Below are 20867 nucleotides of genomic sequence, written 5' to 3' on the forward strand. Positions count from 1 at the left end.
TGAAAAAAGCTTATGCTGGAAGATGCAGCTATTTTTCTCTCTGCTTAACCCTGCTCCTTAGCAAAAATGGCCGCCTTGTTACAGTGCATTCCAGCTCAAAGTAGGCTGTTTTGATAACAAGCAAGAAAAGTTAAATGTAGTGAATTTAAAATGGAAGTGACTCTCAGAAATCTAAAATTAAAGTTTCTTTGATTAGAAGGTTCATTTAGCATTTCACCATTCTTACCAACCCTTCTTGACTACTGCGTATAAAGTATAATTTTTTTCCCATTTATCTCCAAACTTCATTTGTTAAAAGAAGAGGAGAGAGAAAAGTTGACGAACTTTATGGTCGTTATAATGTTATAATATTTCGCAGAGCTCTGAAAAAAGAGGCTGGATGCAGCTGTTTTTCTCTATGTGGCCTCATACGCTCTCTCCTCATTTGGGAACAATTGCAAAAAGACACTTTTGCTAAGAGAAAGCAACGCTACGCAAAAACAAGTGTTGTTTGTGCCGCAATCCTGATCAGCATGACGTTAGTGTCTTGCTGTTAAATCCTACTTCACATGTTTAATGATTTAAAGACTTTTGAAAGATTGATTTTAGGCATTTCAATAATTCTGCTCCTCAGCAAAAAAAAGCAAGCTTGTTGCAGTGCATTCCAGCTCACACTCAAAGTAGGCTGTTTGACCGACTATTTACAACTACTTCCACCTGCTGTTTGCCAGTGAAGACACCACACATAGTTATACACTCTTTAACAACCACGACTGAAACCAAAAACTGCATCATCACACAGCCAAGCCTCCCATCTCTACAAACCTCTGCTATGTTCAAGAACTTCACGAACTAGAGGGCCAAACCGTGTATAATAAATATATAACACAGTATAATATTTATTTACAAAGCGGCTGTGGCAGTTAATGGGAGCAGCTCAGTGTGTCCCGAGAGAGCGCTGAAAACCAAATGAACTAACTGAATATGCATCAGAGCCGCAAACAGAACGCCTGCTGGTGGCGGAAAATCTGCTGTCAGTCACACACACACATGGTCACAAGTATTTACGCACACACACGCTCTCAGGAGTTTAGACACACAAGGACACGCACGCACAATGATACGAATAGAGATGAACTAATTAGCAGGCGTCAGACAGAGAGAGAAAGAAGGAGTGAGCCGAGTGAAAGAATACATTAAAGCACTCAGTGTGCAGGCGACAGCAGAGAGGAAAACGCAACCGAGACACCTTCACACTCTGACACTCTCAAGGAAGCTCATGTGGCCAGGAGGCAAATCCATTCTGACACAGTGGGTGGATAATGTGGCAAGATGTGTGGAAGGGAGCTGGGCAGACTGGGGTGACATCCACTGATATTATTCACAGAGTGACACAGAGGAGGAAGTTTAAGTGGAATAAAGACACAACGAGAGGATGGATGAGTAAAAAAAAACCTCCATCTTTGACTCAGGAGGCTGCTGATGACCATGATTGTTCCTAGTCTTTAATATCGCAACTATGACACAAGGGGCCCTATCCTCAACAAATGCCCAAACCATGATGTGTTCACAACCCTAACCAAGTCTTCTCTGTTTCTAAACCTAACCAAACCTTAACCACATCGGTGTCAGATCAGAAAAATGCTCATAAGTGTCAATCTAAAGGGCAATAGTTGGTTTCTTTGCTCCTTTATTTGGCCTTTAATATGTCTTCCCTTTACCCACTTGTATAAACACCAATGTGCACCACTCAGCAGACACACACACGCACACACACACACACACACACACACACACACACACACACACACACTGAGAGAGTCTGAACTCTAACCCAACACACATTCTTCCAGAGTGCCCCCTCGAAAAAATCAAGAGCCATTACGTTTACAGTATTTGTAAATTACCTCTCAATGGTCCTGACCGCAAAACTCATCATAGGCCATTAGCAAAGCCCCTGACACTTAACACACCGTGCACAAAACACACACTCGCCATGCTGCTCTGACCCCTCGAGTGCTGCTGGTGGTATTTTTTTCCTGTTGATACAACCCTGGGTGAAGAGTGTAATGCAAATGTATGACATCATGTTATAGTGATAATGTGTTATCTTTATAGCTCGATCACTTAAGGAACTTCCTGACAGTCTATCAGCGTCATATCAATTATTGTGCCTATCAGAGCGGACAGGATGTGGTTCGGTGCAGATGGCATGGATTTTTTTCAAAGAGGAAGTCAAGCGAAACAGACATGGTGCTTTTGAAAAGATGCTGAGTGAAGTAAACCACCTCTTGATCTTTAAAAGATGTCACGCTCTCTATTACGTGTCCTTACAGTCTTTCTCTGCTGTTTAATATCCAACAAAGAATGACTATAATGCCTATATATATATATATATATATATAGAGATAGATATAAAAAAATGAGCACCCTAGCTCAGCTTTGTGTGATTGTTGCTTCTAAAGATTAAGGGGATTTAAGCAACAAGTTTACTGCAAGGAGCATGGCAGTGTGAACAGAGCCAGAGAGGAGATTGCAGATTTTGCCACTAAGCTGCTTGGGCATAAAAATTACATCTGCAATCCCCTCACTTCCTACAGCAAAATAGTTGTTTACAAATTTCCTAGAAATCCCATTACACGGCAGAGTTTTGGGAAATGCACACAGTGAACACCTTTAATGTACGCAAACTGTTCAGGATACAGAGCTGAGGGCTGCACAGGATGATGCATTTAGGTGCATACCGTACACATGAGCATTCCAATCCTACTTTCAACTCCAACAGAAGTCCACTCAAGGTTACAGAGTCCATCAGGATGTGTTTGTTTGTGGGTGGTGGTGGTGGTGGTGGTGGTGGGGGGGGGGGGGGGAGTTCTTCCGGGGATAAGCTCATATGTGAGGACAGTTGCCAATTGTTTTCCAGTGAGAAGTTAAAAATATACCAAACACACACACACACACTAGATACAGACACACACATCCCTTCCCAGGCAAATAAGCGAGGGAACAGAGGATAGAGAGCGGGATTCCCCGTGAGGAATCAGTGGAATGTAAACAGGCCGCCCACACACACAGAAAATAACACACTTTCAGAGTGCTTGATCAAAGGCCATGAGACGGCGGCCTCATCTGGAAAAAGATGCCCCAGAGAACGGTGCAGTTTGCTGGGATTGTCCTCTCGGTTTACTCCCTCTGTCCTCACGACGTCCTCTAAAGAGCCCCAGGAGAGGTGACAGGAAAGCATCTGCATGCTGGGAAATCTTTGTGCTAAACGTCCTGTGAGCAAAATCTCACAGAATTATGGGTAAAATGATGCAGCTGTACTCGAGACATTAGCGTTTACAGCTAAGCCATGGTTATTAAAACTTAATGAAAAAGTCAGACAGCATTATTCTTATTATCCCTCACCTCAGTAATACGGCTTGCCTGTCCCTCGCTTGCACACACACACACACACACACACACACACACACACACACACACACACACACACACACACACACACACACACACACACACACACACACACACACACACACACACACACACACACACACACAATACTTCATTCTAATCCTATGCATAGCTGGGATAAGTGACATCAACCCTCTGGATCACACAACGCAATTTCAACAGTCCTGAGTGTATGTGTGTGTGTGTGTGTGTGTGTGTGTGTGTGTGTGTGTGTGTGTGTGTGTGTGTGTGTGTGTGTGTGTGTGTGTGTGCGTGTGTGTGCTCAGACACAGACAGTTCATATACCCAAGATGCACTGGAACTGCTTTTAGAAAACTATAATCACTTGTAGAGGAGCTAAACTTTGGGCTATTGTGGTGGACAGTGGCACGGTGCTTTTAATAATATACACTAAGTCGCCAACACGTTCTCGGCCAGATGACGCCATTGTTGTGTTATTAGGCCTATGGCCCACATTACCAGCTGCTCTAGAAATGACTTTCTGGGTCGCTGCGGGATTACTGTATGGCTAACGCCGCAGCACACAGTTCTTAAGGCCACAAATGGGTCAAACGCTGCCTCATTTGAGGAGCAGCACAAACAATGCAGCACCCAGCAGTAACCTTGAGAGTTAGTTCCTTAGAGATCAGAAATCCACAAGGGGGCTCTTTGCACTTAATTAGTAGGAGCAAGTCTAGACGAGCGAAAGTAAACAGCAGCTAATTTCCTGTGTTTTGGCTTTTCCCAGCCTTGTCATGTGGTTAGCCTTGTCACTTAGCTTTGCAGAGTTAGCCTTCCTCCTGCCCACAGCTATTGTTCTGCTGACAGGCCTCTAATAAACAGCTGGTTGCGCCCCGTGTTGCTGTGCCTAAACCAGCCACAACTTCTGCAAATACCGGCCTCTAGGAGTTTGAAGTTGTCTGCCTTTAAAGGGTGGATTCCCAGTGTTTGAAGTTGGATATTCCTTTTTTTAGCAGGAAAAAAAAAAGCTGTGTTGATTTCAGCTTTCAAGTCTTTTCACTGTGTGTTTTGTTTGCAAAAACTGGCCACGAAGACGCTGACATGTTTCTTTGAAAAAACTCACGGTCGAAGGACAAACAAAAGACATCTGAGGAAATATAAAAAGCCACAAAAGATCACACTATTTTTTGATAGCCAGCAGGAAAAGTTATATGTTAAATTTTAAATTGGAAGTGACTCTTAGGAATCTTACATGAAAGTAAATGCACACATAGTACAAATTTTCCCATTTTCCCCCAAACTTCATAAATTAAAAAGGAGAGAAGAGCGAGAGTTGGTATTATAACAAAAACACTTTATAGTTTTTATAATGGCCTGATATTTCACTGTATGATGATGAGGGCCCATTAAATCAGCCAGACGGCAACAGTTAAAGAAAAAGTGTAAAGCTGAGAGCCCTTTCATGTGAAGCTCTGTGAAGGTAAAGAAAGTTGAAACCGATGTTTGGAGTAGGTCCAAAAAGCCCCCACCTCATCCTCTAAGATTTCTACAGGAAATGAAAGATATAGAGTGGAAGTGAAGTAGAAGAAAACATGAATTGACTGCTGAAGCACAACAAGCTGCTGGGAGACTCAATTTAGCCCCCTGAGGAAAATCTCAACACCTTCGAGAGGCTAAAAGCTCTTGTAATAGAAAGTTATTGAGCTGATGTCCGAAACACAACCACAGTCATCGGACATCATGTCGTTTTTTATACAATTAGGAGCAACAACAAGCACAGGATGTGTGAAAAGGTTTACTATGTGACATATGTTACAGCCAGGACTCGAACCAGCAACACACATGGTGTTCATTATTGCATTGACCCATAAAGAGGAAACTGCTGACAACGGAGCCAGGTTTATAGTCCTTCAGTGTTTGAGTGAAGCTTCATGGTACCAAAATGAATTTGATTTGGTCTCTGTGGCATTTGCAGGTAGTTTTTCAGTGTCTATCACTAGAGCTGAACACATTGATGAGTCCACTGATGACACTTTACACCAAAGATTGTTTTTATGGCCTTTTTTCTTGCGATAGTTTTGATAGCAGAGAGTGATGAGAAATATTAGAATAGAGAATTGGGGTTTGGAGATCATATCCACAATACAGTTACATGTGGAGCGGAAATTAAGTTTTGATCAAAATTTTTAAGCTTAAATGCCAAAGATTCACTGACTCCAGCTCCTCAAATTTAGATTTATTCTGGTTTCATTGTGTTTAATGATAGTAGATTGATTACCTTTATGTTTTGGACTGTTGATCGGACAAAACCAGAACCTTGAAGTGGTCACCTTGAAATCTGCGGAAACACAATGTGCAATTTTTATTATTTTTGACAATTATCAACAACAATTAATCACTTGATCAAAAAAAATAACTGTCTGACGTTTTTACGGCAGCCCTAACATAATGCTTGACACCCCAATCACTAAACCTTTCACTTATGGATTATTTTTTAAGTCGTTATATTAAAACTACTGTTTTCAATGCTTAATATCATTATGTATCAACTTCCATTTGTCAGACAAAACACGTTATTTCAAGGCATCACGTTTGGCTTTGATGACTTATGGTGAACATCTGCCATTATGTTTCACTACATACACTAAATTATTAATTAAAAAAAGTATATGAATAAATAATGAAATTAGTTGTAGCCTGTGGCGATCCTCTCCGCCCTGTCTGCCTGTTACTGGTCTGCGTGGCTGCTCTCCCTGCGGGGTTCTGGAGGAGGGCGTGGCCGAGGGTCTGCAGCAAAATGGCAACACCTGTGTGCCACTGCTCTTTAAAATACACTCTTAGTTCTCCATCCTACTTAAGACGGCCATTTGTCTTTTGGATGACGTTATGGTTTAGGTCGCTGCACCATACAACATAACTCATCACACTACAGAGCTTACTGGTTCCGCACACGACTGGAAAAGTTTCCCTCTTATGTTGTCTTTAAATTGATAAATAATTTGTTAATAGGCTCGGTTGTAAGCATCTCCGTCTTTTGTCGTGGCCGTGCAGCCCGGTTTGTGACATGACTTTGTCCATTCACAACAGATTTACGATATCGTTTGAGAGACAGTGTGTAACACGCATCTCTGCCAGAGTGTGTGCATGTGTGTGTGTGTGTGTGTGTGTGTGTGTGTTGTATTACAAACACCTGGGGATCAAGAAAAGCTTGTTAACATCCCTCCCGATGTTTGGAGGTCGGTCACCCTCCCCAGGTCTTGTTATCGCTCGGCGGGCCATGTCACACCAAAGCGGCGTGTCCCAATAACGGGCAGTAAAAATGACAACGCATAACGGCGCCCTCAGACACACTCGGGGGATTTTAAAACAACCTTGAAGTTTGGCGTAAGAGTGCGTGAGAGATGACACATTCACACAAAAGAGAACACAGACACATTACACATCGATTATCCCTGATGACTGGCTGGCTTAGTACATCACTGTGGTGTGTCTGGGGCGTGTGTGTGTTTGGTTTTATGACAAGTTAATGCAATGACTCACATGCTGCATTAATGCTTAAATCTCACTGAGATGGGAAAGAGGAGAAAGGATGTTTTGAGGGTTAGAAGTCACTGTCAATATGTACAGTTATCCTCTATAACTAGAAACCTGTGTTTAACTATGTGTCACTTGCATGCTTCAGTTAAAGTGAACATTATCTGGTAGGATCATGTAAAGATAATAATCTTTGAAGCCCTATTGTCACTTTTCTTTGCAGAGCTCAGCTGAGGAATGTATTTTGTCTTATTAATCAACAGAAAAAACACATTTGGAGTTTACTGAAGAAGTTTCTCTGCTTAGATTTGGTGTGATATGACTTCATGTCAGTGTCACAGGTAGACTGTAACTGAAGCAGGGCCAGCTGTTGTGAATGCCACAGCAGCGAGTCAGTGGCAGCAACTGAGCGACGAACACACATTATACTCACTCACTCTTAAACACACACACACACACACACACACACACACACACACACACACACACACACACACACACACACACACACACACACACACACACACACACACACACACACACACACACGTGTGGGTCCTCCTGCTCATTCATTGTAATGCTCACATAATCCTTTACTCTGTGAAATGACACAGCAGCCAGACATATCCTCTTTGTTGGCGCCTCAAACCTCCACTCCTTTCCTTTCCTCTCTCTATCTTTCTCTCTCTCTCTCACACACACACACACACACACCCATACACTCTACAACCACAACATAAATGAAAAACAACATCCATCCCAACAGCGCATCATGATTATGTATGCAATTGTAATAATAAATGAAACAGCCTATTAAAAGGATTCAATCAATGCGTGCAAACACGCACATTCATCACCATGACGACTCGCTAATTAGAAATAAACAAGCTCCATTCATAATGTACAATCTGCTAAATTGTGACAGAATAGAAATGACTGAGTTTGTTTTTGACTGGAGAAAGAAGATGAAAAACAGCACGCTGGCTTTCTGTCTGCAACGACCGAACACACCCTGTTTCTGCAGACAAACTTTGCTTCCTAATCCCCAAATTGTTGGGTATTAATATTGTATGTATAAACTTGTGAAACATCTGTACCTCTACGTTCAGAAAGCTACAATAACATCACAGGCTTCTCTAGAGAAAACATGAAGGGGAGGATGATGAGGAAAAGAAAGAGCAGGAAATCAGGATACTGAGCTCCCGCGTGGCTAGCTGGTACTTTGGTGATGGCAGTCTGTCCATCCGTCCCCTAGAAACCCTGTAACCAGGGGCGACAGGGCCTTGACGATGCACAGACTGAACAGAACTCAGCAGTTCTCCGTTTGCTTGTTGCCAAGAGGCTGATAAAAGCAGACCTTTCAAATGTGCACACATGCGGAGACGAGCACACTAGGATATAGAAAAAAACATTTATGCACGCATGAAATCACAACATGACGACATGTAAAAAAAAAAAAAAAAAGAAAATACTGCACACAAGTAAAAAAAGGAAAGAATGATGGACGTTAATGTCAAGCACAAGCCTGAACACACTTGTTTTTTTGTGCTATTATCCGAACAATTGAGTTACTGAGACAGTCAATATGCCACCTCGCATTGAGAAAAGAGAAATCGATGCTGTTACACTATCCATGCAATTCATCATCAGCTAACAATTCACAAGGACTGTTGAGGGCCAAAAGACAGAGCATGAAGTGCCCACTTCTGTTACCGTGTTAAGCAGTGTGATATTATGAATATTCGCAGAGAGCTCCACAAAAGGAGGAGCAGAATGTGTGTGTCACGCACTTGGATGCAACAACACTGTGATCTGCTTCCCCCACTGCAAATTCTTGTTGACTGAATGTGTGCACGCTCGGGCGACAATGTCAAGTTTGTGAAGCACAGGCGGGCTAACTCATCTTATTATGATGAGCGGGCTATATGCTAACCTCCAGCCATCAGCAGATGCAAGTAGACAGCGCAAAAACAAGTGCTTAAAAAAAAGCGCCGACATCAGAGCAAACGGGATGTGAAGTTTCTGGAACAGTGACGGTATTGTTGGGATAGCACCATGGGGGGGGCTTTAGGTTACAATCTCTGTGTAGCTTGGGTTTACCGAGGGAATACAGAAAAGCACAGTACTCATCTGCAAACATGAACTGACAAATATTGTTTTGCTAATTTCAATATTTAAAAAAAATCAAACATTCTGCAGATTTATCACAACACATCTCTGGTTGCCTGTGTGTGTGTGTGTAGAGTTTGAGTTGCTAAGCATTAACTCTGTGAGTATTGTGTGTTTGTGTGTGGAACAGGCGATGCAGAGTCATTAGCGGTGTTGCTTTCAGCGTACAGCATGCTTAATGAGAGGGCACGGCCACGCTGTCTGAGTGATTAGTTACCGTGAAGTCTGAGGGCCAACACAATGTGTGTGTGCGTGCTCAAGGCAGGGGGTTTGTACATTTGTGTGTTAAACCCAGATTTACTTTAAATAATCTCAGATTTTGAGTCATGAGAAACCCCCCATTACATCATGTAAACTGCTAAAAAATACATTTCCTGGAAGTCAAAATCAATGAGAGCTAAAAAAAACTAACACAGAACCAGAGATCTGTATTCAGAAGCCAAACCCTTACACGCTTTGTTTTTTATTTACGAGGCATTATGTGGCTGAGAGGAGCCTAAAAATAACCTTCATAACACGGCTGAAGAGAAGCTAATCCCCCAGCCTCATTTGTTGCTCTGAGTCAGGCTTTTAATTTACCACTTTATGACCGGGTGTCAGTGTATATATGTGTGTGTATATGTGTGTGTGCGAATTAAAACGAAAGGCAAAGTTGCTTGTGTGGGGATGGGAGAAGAGAGAACTGACAAATAATAAACAGAGGAAGCTGCGTTTGATTTCCCCCGGCCTGCGACTCTCCTGCTTCATCACTGCAGCTCAAAGGAGGACTGAAAAGGTTTCTATTTATTGTGAGATAAAAACAGGCGTCGTCAGGCAAATCCTTTATTGCTCCTGACAACTTGAGAGAGAACAATTCTCTGAACATTTATTCAAATCAGAGCAAGAACGCAGCAGCAAAGCACAGAGTACAAAGAGAAACGTCTACAAACAGCTACACTTGTTGGCATGGATTCCAGATCAGCTCATAACCTTTATGGTCCAATTAAACCATTACAATCTTCAGTGTACCTTTTAGAGCAGGTAGCATAGTTGAATTAGTTGAATAATTAATTAGATGACCAACAGAAAACAAATTAGGAACTACTTTGTTCCTTGTTCATGCTTCTCAAATGTGAGGATTTTATGCTTTTCTTTGTAGTATATGATAGTAAAATAAATATCTTTGGGTTTGGTTTTCTGAGTAACACTTTTACACAACAATTTTACTAATATGAAATTTTATAGCAAAATGTATTAACTATTAATAATTGATTATGTATTATTATTTATCAATGAAACAACCTGCATGTTATTCCATTATGAAGTGATTCAGTTGGTAGCAGCATTAGCATGTGATGGACAGTAAGCAGTTTACAATGAACGCCATGCTTAGAGCCAAATGCAAACGTCAGCGTGCTAACATGCTAACATGCTAATGTTCAGCATGTGTAGTGTTTGCCTTTAGCTTGTCAGCGTGCTAGCATGTTGTATTTAGGACTTAACACAAAGAACCGCTGATGGGAATTAGCTTTGCAGGTATTAAGTTATAAAACTAAGCATTGGACTAATTCAAGTTTTGACCTGATGGTCCTGTTACAATTCATCCTCAGGGGGACATAAATGTTTTCGAGACATTTCACTAAACGGAGGCCTTTAGATTTGAAAATCATACAACTGAGTGCTAAGAATGTTTTGTCTAGCGAATTAGCATCATGTAGGTCTGATTACAACTTGGATTTCCTGCTGTCACTTCCTAGTCTGTCTGAGAGTTTCCATTGGCTCCATTTCCCCAAATTCTTGCGCGTTGTGTCTTTTCCCTATCCTCCATTCCATCCTCATTCCTCTGGATTCATTTTTGGATGAGTCATATCCAAACCTCCAGCTAAAGTAGAGCCTTTTGATAAAGTTGAACTGTTATCCCTCTCACATTCTTTTAAGGATGGCTTCATGTTTTGATTTCTGCTTCACATCTCCCGTACGTATAAAGAATATTTGCAGTTGATTTTAAAAGAAAGTGTCCCGTAGAGTTGAAGCCCTGTGTTACAAACGAGTCATCTATCCCATGCTTCATCCTAAACTGTCGAAAGAATATCCTGGAAAGCACTTTTCTTCACTTCACTACGCGGGGTTCCACTTTGTTCTCAACTCCCTTGTCCTTTCCTCTCCTATTTTCCACTTCATGTCTCCTTGCTCCTCTTTTCATCTTGCCCCCTCCTTTCTAATCCTCTTTTTTCTTTAACTCTTCTCTCCTCCCATCATTTCCTCTCCCCCGTCCCTCAGTATTCGTAAAAAGCTCAGGGGCCTGGCTCCGGTTCAAACCCTTTTTAATGTCGCCGTCTCCTGCAGCTCAGCAGAGCACCCTGCTGTGGTGGGTCTTTTCGTTTTTAAAGCTAACATCTCTCTCTTTTAACAAGGTCCATCTCTCTCTCTCTCTCTCTCTCTCTAGCATTGGAAGGTAAACCACTTTCATCTTCCCCTCTCTCTCTCTTTTTCTTCCTCTCCTCAAAACCCCTACTTCTGCTTTCAGTAAAGGTGCTGCTTCCGCAACGCAACGTGAGCGTTTAAGCTTTGTAGGCATTTTGTCGAATGTGCTAATGCCTGGGCCAAGTGTGTACTCTTCACAAACTCGCTGAGCTGCGCAAAAAAAGGCTATACGCGTCAAAGATAATCATTTGACAAAGTTGAGTGTAGATGCAGGAGTCAGGGCTCAAATGCAGCAACTCTGATGACAATGGACGCCATCGGATAACTTTGTTTTGTCCAACCAACACATCTAAAACCAAACATGTTCAGGTTACTGTAGAAAACGAAGAAAAGCACCATTCCTCGTTCGTTATAAGGCTGTGAAAAATCCCTGTGTGTGACTGGATCATATGACTGCTTACCTTGTGAAAAAAGTATTTTAAATCATCTAGTAATCATTAATAAAGATATTAGTTACAACATGAACCCTTTGTAACAGTGATAAAAGGAAGACAAATCAGAGCAAAAATTCAAGCCCAGATTTTGGAACTAGTTTCAATTTACACATATTATTTGATACAAAAAAGAACTGAGGTTTAAGAAATAGATCTTTCTCTAAAAATAAACTAAAATGATCCTTTAAGTAGTTTGTTCAATAAATACAAGTGTACATAAAAGTGAACATTGTCCCATTTTGTTCATGGGCAGAATGGAGGGAAACTAACTTTTCATTAGGGAATCTAAGAAAAACATCAGGGACCAACTGTCCAGGAACTGAACGGCCCCTAACGTACCTCAACAATCGACTCTTTGTTCTCCCTCTTGGCTCAAACATCTTTACCCCAATTCTATTTACTCACTCATTCACAACTCTCTCTGTCTAATTCTCTGTACGTCTCTGTCTCTCTTCGGTTTTTCCTTCCGCCCTTTACGTTTGGACATTGCCATTGTCTGCTCCTGGATAGTGAAGCATATTTACCAGCAGCCAGCGGAGGCAAACAACCAGCCTATTCAAAGAGCTCAGCAGTGACAGAGATGGAGAAAAGGAAGGAGGAGGATGGAGCGGGAGACAGAGAGTAAATTCCCTGGACGACTTGCAGATATCAGTAAGCAATCCCAAGATTTCAGGGAACACATAATATGTGTAAACAACCCTAATGGCTATAATTGCGTCCTCCTCGAGCTTTCTTACAATTCTCATGTTGCAAATAGTTGCATTCAGAATCACACAAACACACGCGTTGTGTGTCTGTCTCGCGCTCTCTCGTCCTCCCACACACACATCATGCTCTCTGGTGACAAAATGCCCTATAGTCCATTTACAAATACTGTCCCTGTAGTAAACAGTCATTTGCAATCAGGCTGAAGGCTACTCAGATACAACTAAAAGCTAATTTCCTCTGTGCTAATAACATTAAGGCTTCAAATGGTCACACGCTTTGAGCCCAGACAGAAATCCAAAGTGATCACTTCCTCTAATGCTAATGTTAAAATGTGGCCCTGAAAAGAACTGATTATATACAAAGAAATAGGAAGTTACCTTATCTTTCATTGTTTCATAGTTGTTTGGAGATTTGCTGGTTAGTTATTAATGGAACTTCCAACAAAATTACTTCATCATTGTGTGTCATTTGTGGCCTCAAGAATATCCCTCACCTAATGTGTTTCATTCAGCAAGGAGGTGTTCTCCATTATCAACCAACAAAGATGAGATTATTCATACAGCTTCTGTGATAGCTCACACACACACACACACGCACACACACACACACACACACACACACACACACACACACACACACACACACACACACACAGACAATTGGAGGTTTTATGCCCTGCAGCTCCCACATTCTTGTCATATGATCAGATTTATTGTTAAAGATTTTCAAATCAGACAGCTGCAGCACAAATTTTGAATTTCAAAGAGGTCATTACAGTTCAAATATTTTATTAAAAATGACTTGTTCTAATTTATAAAAACAAAAGTGACAGCCAGCCCTACTAGCATACAAAGACATCTATGAGCTGTGTGAACATGCTGTCCTGCAAGCTAATGAGCTAGTTAACTGACAGCTAACAGTTACAGTAGCAATGGTTAGCTCAGAGAGTCTTAATAGTCTTTATTAAATGAAATGGTGTGCAATCCTGAGAAAAATATTTCAGGTGCCGTAAAAAAACAATGTTCAAAGAAATTCGGGAGAAACTTGTGGAGCTATTGTGACTAGCACTAGCATGTACCCGCTTAGCTTACATGTTAGCATTTAACTTAGCCAGCTACAGAAGTTGACCAGCTATCTCTGCGAGTATTCCCTTCATCATGCCTCCAGAGTCCCGAACGTTCACCATCTGTGCCACCAGGCCTTCAGTACTGAAACAATTTCATTTAAAGTCATTTAATTGAATCATAAATCAATCTGTTATCATTTTAATAAACTATTCACCATTTTAATCCATCTATCAAGCACAAAAAAAGAGAACTATTATCTGGTTCCACCATCTCAAATGTGATGATTTGATGCTTTTCTCTCTCTTATAAATTGATGATTTTACCTTGGCCTCTAGAAAATTATATAATGTTAAGTAATTATTAGTTGCAGCCTTACTCCGAATAGAAAATAATTGAAAGAAATACTCAATCTGATGCAACCACGTTCTTAAAACAGAGTGAGTCTGATTCTGGCCCCATGGCATTTACTTTGCATCACACCTTTCACTCCACACACTCACTTCTCTTAACTCTAATCAGCCAAAAAAAGACCAAACCCATGCTTGACCCTGTAGATATTTCGACCTGTTCCCCTCATTTCTCACTTCTCTTTTCTCACCTGTCTGTTCTCCACCTTCTCTCACCACCATTATTACACTGATGAGTGCAAAGACCTTGGGGAAAGTAGCTTGAAAAGGCTGGCCGTATACTTTCTGCCTTGTACTATTGCATTTTATCAGAGTGAACACACAGCAGAGCACGTACCAACACCTTGTTTGTCCAACAGCTTATATTAATACGCCAGTGCCCGTAAAGATAACGGGGGCATTTCCTATTAAGAGCCTGCTTAGGAAAAGGGAAGAGGGAGGTACGCTTTAATTGTAAGCGGGACAGACTGTCTTTGTGTGTGTGTGTGTGTGTGTGTGTGTGTGTGTGTGTGTGTGTGTGTGTGTGTGTGTGTGTGTGTGTGTGTGTGTGTGTGTGTGTGTGTGTGTGTGTGTGTGAGTGTATGGGTGTCTCTGCTCAAGATCAATGCCAGTGGCATGACAAAGAAAGTAAAAAGAAAGTAAGAAAGTAGGAAGCTGGCAAGAGAGTGCAAGGGCAAAGGGTATAGGAGAGATAAATAAAGAAAGAGGAATGGAAAGGAGACAAACAGAGGGGAAATGTGAATAAGTGAGACGTGGTGACAGGCGGTTACAGAGGGGGACGATAGGAGTGAAAGGAAAGATGAAGAAGAGGGCAGAGGGCGGAGGAAAGTAAGGAGACAATAAGAGATGAAGCAAGAAGTAGGGCCAAAGAGACAAAGAAGGTGAAGGGGGAAATGGCCGACACAGACAGATAGAGACGGTGTAAGACGGTGTGAGCCACCCCGAGGTCGCTGGTGATGGATGGAAGCCGATGGATGGCCGCCACATCCTTCATCTGCACAGAGACAGGGCAAACTACCACCCTGTAGAACACAAAACCTCCCCACTCCATCACCTGATACGTGTATGTGTATTAGTGGCTGGTCGCTACGTCAATTTCATATGGACACTAACACTTCAATGCATGCATGTTAGACAAATGCTAACTACTAACACACACACACACACACACACACACACACACACACACACACACACACACACACACACACACACAGACGTCAGAAAGCCAACCAACAATCATCTCTTTGTCTTTCCATCGCGTCCCAAATGACAGCTCCGGTTATAAACTGTCCATGAACAGATATTCCATTTCTCTCCAAACACATGATGTCTAACACCTGATCCCACAAACACATGATGACCTTATCAACATTGACAGAACACTGCCTCACTGTATTGTATACATTTCTCGCCTTACAAAAACAAAAATGTACGAGTAGAAAATGATTTGTTGCTCACGTTTTCACAAAATTGTTTTTGCGGTGCAAAGACGCCCCCAGAGAGATAAACACTGACAGAGATGCAGTCAAGGACAAAGGCTTGATTGTGTATGCGGAAGGCCACACAGGTGAGTCCGACAGAGAGGTAGGCAGAAAAAAAAAAACAGATCTTACACAAAGAAACAGATATTTTTCTCAAGAAGACAAAACAAGAGAAGGCTGCACAGAATACAAAAAAAGCTCAGCACAAGCATGCAGGCCTTTGTGTGTACTGTATGTGTGTGTGTGCACTCTCCCTGCAGTGCTTTAGCCAGCAGAGTGTGAGATGAGGATCCTCCCCCTGGGTGACATTATAGCATCCCTGCAGTGTGTGTGTGTGACCGTGTGTGTGACCGTGTGTGTGTGTGTGTGTGTAGATCTGCTGCATCAGCACCCCTTTATACCGAAGAGAAGAGACTGTCTCTACACACTCTGTTCACCCAACCATAGCTGCTGTCCATCACCTCACCTCACCTCACACCTCCACACATGCTCAACACGCTGGTGATCATTTGACCGCCGCAAGTTTGCAGCCCCTTCACACGTGACACACGCACGGCACATTTCAGCCACTGAAAGATGTTACAAGGGTAATTTGTGGTCTTTTACCAAAAACAGAGCCACAATTTCCACAGAGGATGTGACAACTTGCTTCCTCCCAGGACTTGGCATCACTCCATTTGACTTGAAGAACAAGAGGCAACAATGACAGCAGATAGCTGCCCATGACAGAGGTGAATAGGCACTCCAACACAAGAATAAAGACGTGTGGGCAACGTGATATGGTTTCCAACGCCTTTTTCGTTTCCTTGCTCAGACTCTGTACGGTCAAATTGAAGCTACAGCCTGAAGCCAGTTCGGTTTCTTTACGTTGGTAAGACTTTGTTACCTTTGGACAGACTACAGGCTTCATGTTTCCTCCTGTTTCCAGTCTTTATGCTAAGCTTAATGCTAACTGTCTCTTGGCTCTAGCTTCATATTTAGCATACAGACATGAGAGTGGGATCCATCTTCTCATCTAACTCTCAGCATGAAAGCAAATAAGTGAAAATGTTCCACCATAAACTATTCATTTTAAGCATGAATGTTCATTCTTGACCTTGGAAATAGCAGTTTTACAGAACAATCCCAACTCCAGAGTTACTCGCTAGCTTTTTATGTCAAGATCCATCTTCGTGACAACTGAACAAACCCTGAATAGAGCTTTAATCTCTTCCTGCATCAGAAGACAAAGACCCTGTCCTCTCTCATCCAACATCAGTGGGTGAATACATAACCACTTGTGTTACCCACAAGTCCTGGGAAGAGGGACTCTGATTTCCCATTAGAGCTTCCCGGAGGCAATCTAAGTTAATCGCATCCGCAGTGTTTACTTGCCTCGAACACGCCACACTCTCCCCCAACCCCCCCTTTCTCTCTCTATCTCTCTCTCTCTCTTGCTCCGTCACTCAGCAGCACAGAGGTGAGGTTTGTTTCTGTGCTCTAGCAGAGAAAGTCTGTACACAACACAAACTGCAGAATTGTCAAACACAAGCTGAAAACACCATTTTATCCTTGAGAAATGTGACAAAGCCAAGTTCATTCTACACGACCTGCTCTCTTGTAATCAAGAGTCTTTAAGTTGTTGTGGTTTTCACACTACTTTACATGACTGACCGGCGACAAGGGGTCGGTGAGGCCTCCAAACTACGTTTTGTCTCAGAAAACATAAATCACAACAAGTCACAACAGACCTGTAGTCATCTACAAGCATGACTTGTCACTACAAGTCATGCTTAGTGACAAGTAAAAGTAAATATTGGACCCATTTTCCACAAGCCACATATCTTCCGAACATTCGGACACTGAAATGGCATTTCTCAGACCGACAAATCCTTGACACCTTCCTCGAACACAGCTAAACACACTCTCACAAAAACTGTACATCAAGACAAACAAGTCTGGAGTGAACAACGTGTGACATATTGCTCACAAACACACCCACACCCACACCCACACACACACACAAACACACACATGTCTTATTTAACATTCCTCAGTTTGGTATGCTTACGCAATGAGGTCAGCTGTTTCTTGTCTCAAAGGTGTTGCCTCTCCTTATTAGAAGTGAAACATGTATATACTCACACCCATACAAGGTTGAAAAAAATGAAGTTTGTTAAATCACGTCATGGTTTTAACAATCTCCCCCAATATTGGATCATGTGTATTTATTAACCTCAGTGTGATGTAGCTTTATCTATAAAACGTTAATAAAATAGTTTATCTCTACTAGAAAATCCACTACTGGATGATGAATCTTCTCTCAAGAAGGGATTAATCAAGGTTGAAAGATTTGATCCATCATTTATTAACTAGTGTAATATTTAACATTTCAGGTAAGCGGAACATTAGGTAGTTCCCCCTGCTTTGAATAAGCTGCTAGGAGCATTTCCTGATCTTACTGAGGTGTGAAAAAAACAGAGTATTTGTCACCTATATTTTTCAACATGTTCTGCTTTTCACGGTGGGAATTTGCATTTCTGAGCCGAACGCAGCAGATCCGTAAACTCTGTCAAGAGCACCTTTGAAGTTTACGTACTTGTGGAGAAGAGACACTTTAGGTGCTGTAATAACTACCTCCAATGGGATTTCAAAAAGCATAACAAGTGCCCTTTACGCTGTACAGAACAAATGCAAAATCAATCCCGCGTCGGTCCAGGAGAACGAGAGGAGCACCGCTGATAACCCAACTGATGCACTGGGGATCAATATCCCCTTTTTATTATTAGAACTGTCTCATGTTTTATTCTCTTCATCTGTCGAACGCTTCGTCTAATAGCTTCTTCTTTTTTTCACTACTTCACTCGCCGACTGAACCCTCTAATCTCTACAAGCGGATGAGACAAGACATTTTCAGCATGTGCACCTAATTTGGCTGGAGGGGAGAAGAAGTTAATGATCATTTCTCCACCAGCAGCCAGATAGACCTCATGTAGCTAAAATACAGATTAAAGATAGTGGATGAATGAGCATCACCCCATGCAGTCGCACTAAATGACTGGGCTAAATCTAAAAAGATGCCAAATCACGCTTATGATGATCAAACCCTTAAATCTTACTGAAATATTCACCACAGACTCGTTACATAGCAGCTTAGCTGAGCCTTGAATTAAAAGCTCTTTGATTATTCAATATTGGCTTTAATGCAGCGATGGGAATGGAAACATAAACACTGTTAGCTCAACCCATGAAGCTGCTTTTTTCAAAGTTATTTTCAAAGTTCATATTGGCCACACTAACACGTATCCACGCACAGGGACATCCCTCCACCACAGTGTGATGACTGCGGAATGATCTGTGTGAGGTATTAAGCATTTCCTCTTTCTTAGCCTGCAAGGTGAAAACCCACACCCTCCAATAGTTAAAAACAACTTTAGGGCTGAATCCTGTGAAAAACTAACTTTCCATGTCAGAGTTTACAAAATAATATGTAATAAGCAAACCACTTCAGTGATATTTAGATGTTTAGACCACAGCGAACGCCATAAAACATAGAAATTCAATTAAGTGAAAATCCCATCCGGGGCGAGCACAGCAGGAACTCCATCTGAAAGGGAAAATAATTACATTCAGCTCCTCTGTTTTCTCCTCTGTTCCAGATCAATGAAAGAAAAAAAATGCTTTGCTGACAACACAGTGCTTTCCATGTTCATAACAGAATCCTGCTTGACATTTTACAACCATTCTTTGGTAGTCACATCAACACATACACACACACACGCTTTCTCCAGACTCAATCGTCGGCCTAATTCCCCGAGGTGTGTGTCTCAGATGGACAGGGGTGTCAAACAGGGCGTGCAGGGTAATTGCAAAACCTGTGGTTGAGAGCCAAACGCTCCACTGTTTGCCTACCAATGACGGCGATGGGGTTCTTGCTTGTTGAAGCCTAAGTGAGTGTGAAATGTGTGTAGTCTGCCTAACGACATCTTGACAGCCCTATGATGAAACGCTACTCTCACAGCAGTCAGACGGAGTGTGATTATCCTCAGGACCGTCAGGCTCATAGCAGCATCACTGTGTTCTCCATCGGTCCAGACACATTATGAACAGGTAATGAGAGCAGAGAGTTACAGGCAGCTGTTCAGACACCTCCTGAATAGGGAACAGTTAGTTCTGCTCATGCAAATGACTTTCTACTAAGTATTTTTACCACAATGTGCTATGACTCAAAGCATACATAAAAAAAATGAACAGGCCACCCGAGGTAAAAAAAACTAACTTATTTGAATAGTTTAACTGAAACTCAACTGAAAAAAACAAAAAATATATAGTTTGATACCACTTCCACATCTGTACGTTCCCAGGGGCAACCACCCAGCCAGACCTGGGTGGACCAAACGCCACGCAAAGTAGAGTGGACTGCTCCAGGGAGGGGAGGGAAGAGGGCCCGAGATAGAAGCTAAGCTAACCCAGCTAGGACCTGAGGCTACTCCATTACCCAGCCTACTGCTGGAGGTCTGATGTTGTGATCAAGCTCCACTTGGCGGGCGGACGGCAGGACGGAACGCAGGACTCTACTGGGACGAGAGGAGGTGGACTTTGCGTTCACATCAACAATGCTTGGTGCTCAAACACAGTCAATGTTGATGGATAATGTTTCCCTTATATCATATGTTTAATGTTTAGATGTCATATCTTCTGCCCAAAGAATTGTTTTTGTTGCTGCTGTTTACATTACATTACATTACAGTCATTTAGCAGACGCTTTTATCCAAAGCGACTTACAATCAGTAGTATGTTACATATCATTCACCCATTCACACACTGATGACAGCTACCATGCAAGGTGCCACCATCAGACTCTAACTAACATTCATGCAACATCCAGTCCACACCGATGGCAAGCCTTCGGGAGCAACTTGGGGTTAAGTGTCTTGCCCAAGGACACAACGACTGCCGAAGCCGGGTATCGAACCACCGACCCTCTGATTGGAGAACTACCTTGCTCTCCACTACGCCACAGCCGCCCCCGTTGTTTAAATTCCTCCTGATGCAAAGTCAAAAATACCCTACAGCACTGCATCACTGTTTTGGTTTCTTCTTCAGTTGAAAATAGACTACAACTACTTTCTGTTGTGCATTCCTGTGTTTTGCATAATGACAAAGAAGCTGACCCGTAACGATAGGAAACAAGACAACATGGCAGGCAGTCACAGTAGGAATGCGCTA

General features: G+C 42.2%; 1 protein-coding gene across 2 annotated transcripts in view; it reads right to left on the bottom strand.

Annotated features, from left to right (window-relative positions):
* The window catches only part of pag1 (phosphoprotein membrane anchor with glycosphingolipid microdomains 1), a 47650-nt gene that overhangs the window by 24205 nt on the left and 2578 nt on the right, over positions 1–20867 (bottom strand). Inside the window, exon 2 of one of the 2 annotated variants that reach the window (XM_054606648.1) lies at positions 5672–5731. The exons of the other annotated variant lie outside the window; for it this stretch is intronic. The gene's annotated coding sequence lies outside the window, so the exon portion shown is untranslated. The remainder of the gene's footprint in view (positions 1–5671; positions 5732–20867) is intronic. 2 annotated transcript variants of the gene reach the window in all.

This window comes from Anoplopoma fimbria, chromosome 10 (assembly GCF_027596085.1).
Source record: "Anoplopoma fimbria isolate UVic2021 breed Golden Eagle Sablefish chromosome 10, Afim_UVic_2022, whole genome shotgun sequence".
NCBI classification, from domain to species: domain Eukaryota; kingdom Metazoa; phylum Chordata; class Actinopteri; order Perciformes; family Anoplopomatidae; genus Anoplopoma; species Anoplopoma fimbria.